The sequence below is a fragment of the Pseudophryne corroboree genome, chromosome 4 (genome assembly GCF_028390025.1).
Source record: "Pseudophryne corroboree isolate aPseCor3 chromosome 4, aPseCor3.hap2, whole genome shotgun sequence".
NCBI classification, from domain to species: Eukaryota; Metazoa; Chordata; class Amphibia; order Anura; family Myobatrachidae; genus Pseudophryne; species Pseudophryne corroboree.
This window is the reverse complement of record NC_086447.1, coordinates 650,113,403-650,120,373: the sequence shown is the minus strand read 5'-3', so window position 1 is coordinate 650,120,373 and position 6,971 is coordinate 650,113,403. Positions and strand designations below refer to the sequence as shown.

The following is a 6,971-nucleotide window of genomic DNA, read 5'->3' as shown; positions in this document are numbered from 1 at the left end:
GATGATATAGATTATGTGGGTGGTTGTACATGTTAAAACGTGTTTAATACTAAAGATCCTTTCGCTATGAGGGTGCTTAAAGTTTGGACCCGTGATCAAGTACTCACATGTTGTGCATTTTATGCATTTATAGCAGCCAGGTTTCTTTTCTAGAAAAGCACCTTGAGGTCGACTCTGCCTGTTTGCCTCTACTTGAAAACTGGTGACGTCCGAGTGGACCACTCTATCTTTGATATTCCTGCCCCGTTGGTAGCAGACCATAGGTCTTTTGTTGCGGAGAGAATGGAGGGCTTGATCCGAGGCCACTAGTGGCCACAAGGCTTTGGTGGCCCTCTGAACCACCGGGCTAGACGTATTATATTTGGTCGGGAAGATGATAACTGGTTTCTGTACTGGATTCTTAGGGGTTAACAAAGCTATCTGGATGTTCAAGTTACCATCCGTGATGGAATCCTGCACACGGGCCTATTCTGTAAGCCCACCGATAAGAACACCCTGCTCAAAGCAAGCAGTCATCATCCTAAGGCTTTGAAAGAGCGATTACCCCGATCACAGATGATCAGGGTATCGCGGATCACTAGCGATCGCCGCAATCTGGAACAAGAACTAGACCATATGGTTACAAAATTCTTGGAAAGGGGATATGATTATCAACTGCTACTGAAGCATAAAGAAGAAGTTATGCAGATCCCCAGGGAAGCTTTGTTAACCCCTAAGAATCCAGTACAGAAACCAGTTATCATCTTCCCGACCAAATATAATACGTCTAGCCCGGTGGTTCAGAGGGCCACCAAAGCCTTGTGGCCACTAGTGGCCTCGGATCAAGCCCTCCATTCTCTCCGCAACAAAAGACCTATGGTCTGCTACCAACGGGGCAGGAATATCAAAGATAGAGTGGTCCACTCGGACGTCACCGGTTTTCAAGTAGAGGCAAACAGGCAGAGTCGACCTCAAGGTGCTTTTCTAGAAAAGAAACCTGGCTGCTATAAATGCATAAAATGCACAACATGTGAGTACTTGATCACGGGTCCAAACTTTAAGCACCCTCATAGCGAAAGGATCTTTAGTATTAAATACGTTTTAACATGTACAACCACCCACATAATCTATATCATCAAATGCCCCTGTAATCTTCATTATGTGGGAAAATCTATAAGATCCTTCCGGGAAAGAATGGCTCTCCACCGTTCGGCCATCAAGCAAGCGCTACAGGGTAAAGAATCGGATCAACCAGTAGCGAGACACTTCGCACTAGCTGGACACACCATGAAGGATCTACGTTATCTGATTATTGATCATGTCCCCAAACATGTTAGAGGAGGAGATAGGGATGGAAGACTGCTGCAGTTGGAAACTCGGTGGATTTTTAAGTTGGGGACCACTAATCCAAATGGCCTCAACGAAAAATTGAGCTTTAATATCTTTTAATTATGTCGCTGTTAGCATCTCTTTCTTTTTGCCACTATAAGCGGTTCTGCACATTCCTTCATCTTTAGCCTAGAGGTATCTCCACAAGTCGTTGTGGATAACGCGCAAATGTCTATTGAGTTTGCAATCACTGTGTGATCTAATGTCTTCCTCCGGTGATCAGTCACGGATAGCTCCCCCAGATTATTAGTAGGGACTCAATGATCCAGACCTTTCGCCCTTCTCTCGATCCTCCTACACGGTTTTGCGGTATTCCAGCCCCTTTAGACTAACAGCAGGGTCGGCAATGCAATTGTTGAGTATAGCTGACTGCATTTAGAATTTGTGGAGATCTCTCCTATGGCTAGCTCTGTTAGTGGTGATAGGGTACTGTTACATTTAATTTTAACACGGTTCACTTTTTCCCACTTCTCTTTTCTTCACATAGCGCCGCAGCCCGGCCGCTCTGCACGCCTGGTTACCATAGCAACCAGACGCGACCACGAAAGACCCGACAGCCGGAAGACAGCAGAGAGGACGGACTGTTTTCCTGGTTGCTACGGCGACCGCACACGACAGCGCTGACGTCAGATACAGGCAGCCGGAAATGGTGCGGGAATCAGCGTGGTCGGGCGGGCGGAAGTCACGGAGGGATATCTCTCTATTTAAGGTATGTTACCACACTGCACACTTGTTATTCACCTTGACAAAGGGGTACATCTGACCCCGAAACGTTGGTTTTTTGCTGAATACACTATTTGCATTTTAAAGTCTCCGAGTGCCGCCTCCTGCTTTCTGTTTATGTGGATCTTCCTGGAGGGCACCGGAGCTATCCCAGCAAACGGAGGAGGGAGTGCCGGTCCGTGGGGAACATATTTAATTGATGCTGGACCACCAACACTGGTAGCACCATCAGCTTGGGACAAGGCAGCCCCCCACATCTTGTTTAGCCTCGATAGCAGAGGTCATTCTTCTGTCAGGAGTGGATATATTGCACTTTGCACAGCAGCACTTTGGACACTCAGCACTTTAAGTGGCACGTTCACTTCTAGCACGCAGCACCTTAACCCACATGGAGCTGGGCGATACTGACGACTCACCTGGATGCAAAGGTATCTTCTCCACACTAGGAGAATCCTTCAGCTATACTGATGATGACGCAGAACGTTTACGATTTAAGGAACATCTCAACCCAGAGGAGTCTTCAGGGAACATAGAGGATCTCTATCATCAGCTACTTAAGCTTAAGAGAAGGGAGATCGATTTTCTGCTACATGGAATCTCCCTCTCAGATTATCATCGACAAAAAATGGTGCCTAGAGGATTCCGCATCAGAAATGTCCCCACCATAGGACGGTTTAATCCCGACTTTTGCAGGAAATGGGTCGGGATTTTAAATAAATGCAGTTTAGATCTCATGCTACTGGTGGTGGAAGAAGCGGGTAAAGAATTGGGCATCACCCGGGGAAAAATCTCAACCATAGAGAAGACGCACAAAATAGAATTGCAGAGTGACCTTAACCAAGAATGGATGGTTAAACTCCAACACCAAGTCGATAAATACAGAAGCGATTTGGTCAAATTTAAGCGAAACAAACAACTAATTGTAAAGGAGGACTACGATTCCAATCGAGTATATAGATGGCTGATGGGAGATAATTCGGCGAACTCAAAACCATACAATTTTCGGGGCAAGCAGAGTTGGCGGAAAAGGAGGGAAGCACAGCAGAGTGCACCCGGTACATCGAACAGCGACAGCGACTTTGGTCCGGTAGATTCAGAAGGACCATCTCAACGGACGGCGGTCCCTTTAGGGACGGCGTCGGACACACCGACAGAAAAAGGAAGAAGAGGACGACCACCCGCAGGGGCGGCCAAAACGCACGGAACCAGAGGAGCCTCAATAAACAAAAAACCTTAGTTTATAATCTGTCCCATAGGAGCCTCTCAAAGGTGGAACAAGCAGTGTTGGAAAAGGGGCTGTCCTTTGTCCCGACAAACCCCTTTAATGACTTTAACTGGCATATTGAATTACATCAATTCTCTCGTAAATTGAGACGCCAGGAATACTTCCAGTCCACCATGAAGGAGCCCCCCTCCCCCTCTCCACTAGATGTCACTCACCAGAACTTTCTGAACCAACGTTCAAAATCCTCTTTTGACCCGGTCTCCACTAATGCATCCATTAGATCATTTACAAGATTGCTGGGAGACTCAGTTAAAAGGTACAACGAAGCCCCAAAACTACCTAAAACGCATTGCAATTTATCAAAAGCGGAATGGGGTGCTCTGAAAACGTTGGGAGACTATCGAGACATAGTGATCCGCCCAGCGGATAAAGGGGGAGGAGTGGTGGTGCTCGATCTGGAGTATTATCTGAACGAGATCTATAGCCAACTAGCTGACGTAGCCACCTATGAGGAACTCCCTTACGATCCTACCGTTGAATACCAGAAAGCACTCTTTTCCGTTCTGGACCAGGCCAAAGCGACTGGTAAGATTACCTCCAAGCTCTATTCAGCACTAAAGCAAGAACATCCGCTGGTACCTATATTCTTCACTGTACCAAAAGTACATAAAAACCTTCAGTCCCCGCCGGGAAGACCCATCATAGCAGCTCGGGACTCCATTTTTCAACCGGTGTCAGTCTTCCTAGATAGCATCCTGCAACCCTTTATTATCAAGCACCAGCACTTTATCAAGGATACAACAAGCTTTATCAACCGGTTGGGTGAAATCAAGCATGTTCCAGAGGACACCTTGATCTGCGTGGTCGACGTGGTGAGTCTATACACCAGTATACCGCATGAGGCAGGTCTATTAGCCATGGAGGAATTCCTAATAAAAGAAAGGATGGAATCTCTTGACCGTACCCTATTTTTGACGCTCCTGCGTATGACTCTGGAGAAGAACTACTTCCTTTTTAACGGCAAGTTTTACCGCCAGAAGACAGGGTGCGCGATGGGGAGCAACGTCTCCCCCTCGTTTGCCAACATCTTCATGTTTAAGGAGGAGTTCGAGTCATTTTTCAAAAACAAGTCCACTGCTGACCACATCCTCCTGTTCACACGATTTATAGATGACCTCTTTATCTTGTGGACAGGGGGGGTGGACCAATTCAATTCATTGATGTTTTCTATCAACTCCAGGGCCTCGAGCATTAAGTACACCTACCAGACAAGTACAAATACCTTGAACTATCTGGATGTTCAAGTTACCATCCGTGATGGAATCCTGCACACGAGCCTATTCTGTAAGCCCACCGATAAGAACACCCTGCTCAAAGCAAGCAGTCATCATCCTAAGGCTTTGAAAGAGGGATTACCCCGATCACAGATGATCAGGGTATCGCGGATCACTAGCGATCGCCGCAATCTGGAACAAGAACTAGACCATATGGTTACAAAATTCTTGGAAAGGGGATATGATTATCAACTGCTACTGAAGCATAAAGAAGAAGTTATGCAGATCCCCAGGGAAGCTTTGTTAACCCCTAAGAATCCAGTACAGAAACCAGTTATCATCTTCCCGACCAAATATAGAACGTCTAGCCCGGTGGTTCAGAGGGCCACCAAAGCCTTGTGGCCACTAGTGGCCTCGGATCAAGCCCTCCATTCTCTCTGCAACAAAAGACCTATGGTCTGCTACCAACGGGGCAGGAATATCAAAGATAGAGTGGTCCACTCGGACGTCACCGGTTTTCAAGTAGAGGCAAACAGGCAGAGTCGACCTCAAGGTGCTTTTCTAGAAAAGAAACCTGGCTGCTATAAATGCATAAAATGCACAACATGTGAGTACTTGATCACGGGTCCAAACTTTAAGCACCCTCATAGCGAAAGGATCTTTAGTATTAAATACGTTTTAACATGTACAACCACCCACATAATCTATATCATCAAATGCCCCTGTAATCTTCATTATGTGGGAAAATCTATAAGATCCTTCCGGGAAAGAATGGCTCTCCACCGTTCGGCCATCAAGCAAGCGCTACAGGGTAAAGAATCGGATCAACCAGTAGCGAGACACTTCGCACTAGCTGGACACACCATGAAGGATCTACGTTATCTGATTATTGATCATGTCCCCAAACATGTTAGAGGAGGAGATAGGGATGGAAGACTGCTGCAGTTGGAAACTCGGTGGATTTTTAAGTTGGGGACCACTAATCCAAATGGCCTCAATGAAAAATTGAGCTTTAATATCTTTTAATTATGTCGCTGTTAGCATCTCTTTCTTTTTGCCACTATAAGCGGTTCTGCACATTCCTTCATCTTTAGCCTAGAGGTATCTCCACAAGTCGTTGTGGATAACGCGCAAATGTCTATTGAGTTTGCAATCACTGTGTGATCTAATGTCTTCCTCCGGTGATCAGTCACGGATAGCTCCCCCAGATTATTAGTAGGGACTCAGTGATCCAGACCTTTCGCCCTTCTCTCGATCCTCCTACACGGTTTTGCGGTATTCCAGCCCCTTTAGACTAACAGCAGGGTCGGCAATGCAATTGTTGAGTATAGCTGACTGCATTTAGAATTTGTGGAGATCTCTCCTATGGCTAGCTCTGTTAGTGGTGATAGGGTACTGTTACATTTAATTTTAACACGGTTCACTTTTTCCTACTTCTCTTTTCTTTACATAGCGCCGCAGCCCGGCCGCTCTGCACGCCTGGTTACCATAGCAACCAGACGCGACCACGAAAGACCCGACAGCCGGAAGACAGCAGAGAGGACGGACTGTTTTCCTGGTTGCTACGGCGACCGCACACGACAGCGCTGACGTCAGATACAGGCAGCCGGAAATGGTGCGGGAATCAGCGTGGTCGGGCGGGCGGAAGTCACGGAGGGATATCTCTCTATTTAAGGTATGTTACCACACTGCACACTTGTTATTCACCTTGACAAAGGGGTACATCTGACCCCGAAACGTTGGTTTTTTGCTGAATACACTATTTGCATTTTAAAGTCTCCGAGTGCCGCCTCCTGCTTTCTGTTTATATATATATATATATATTTATATATAATATATACTGTATATAACGGACCTGGTGGACACTGTCAGCAGACTGCTAAACTAGTATGAAGAAAAAAAAAACACCACAGGTATACAATGTAGATGGATGGATAGTATAGTATTATATATTACTTATGGACGACGAGTGCACTGACGACACAGAGGTAGGTACAGCCGTGACCTACCGTACTGCTTATATATATAATATACTGTATATAACGGACCTGGTGGACACTGTCAGCAGACTGCTAAACTAGTATGAAGAAAAAAAAACCCACCACAGGTAGGTATACAATGAAGATGGATGGATAGTATAGTATTATATTACTTATGGACGACGAGTGCACTGACGACACAGAGGTAGGTACAGCCGTGGCCTACCGTACTGCTTATATATATAATATACTGTATAACGGACCTGGTGGACACTGTCAGCAGACTGCTAAACTAGTATGAAGAAAAAAACAAAAAACACAGGAGTGTTTTTCAGGCAGACAAACGTATACAGGACTGGTGGTCACTGTCAGCAAAACTGTGCACTGTACTCCTGCTATAAC

The 6,971-nt window shown here is 46.0% G+C and overlaps 1 long non-coding RNA gene across 1 annotated transcript; it reads left to right on the top strand.

Moving 5' to 3' along the window:
* The first annotated feature begins 566 nt into the window (after positions 1 to 566).
* Positions 567 to 6,261, top strand: LOC134911665 (uncharacterized). The gene is made up of 3 exons (XR_010176750.1): positions 567 to 1,009; positions 1,856 to 2,077; positions 6,044 to 6,261. It is a non-coding gene; the product is annotated as an uncharacterized LOC134911665 (long non-coding RNA).
* The last annotated feature ends 710 nt before the right edge of the window (positions 6,262 to 6,971 follow it).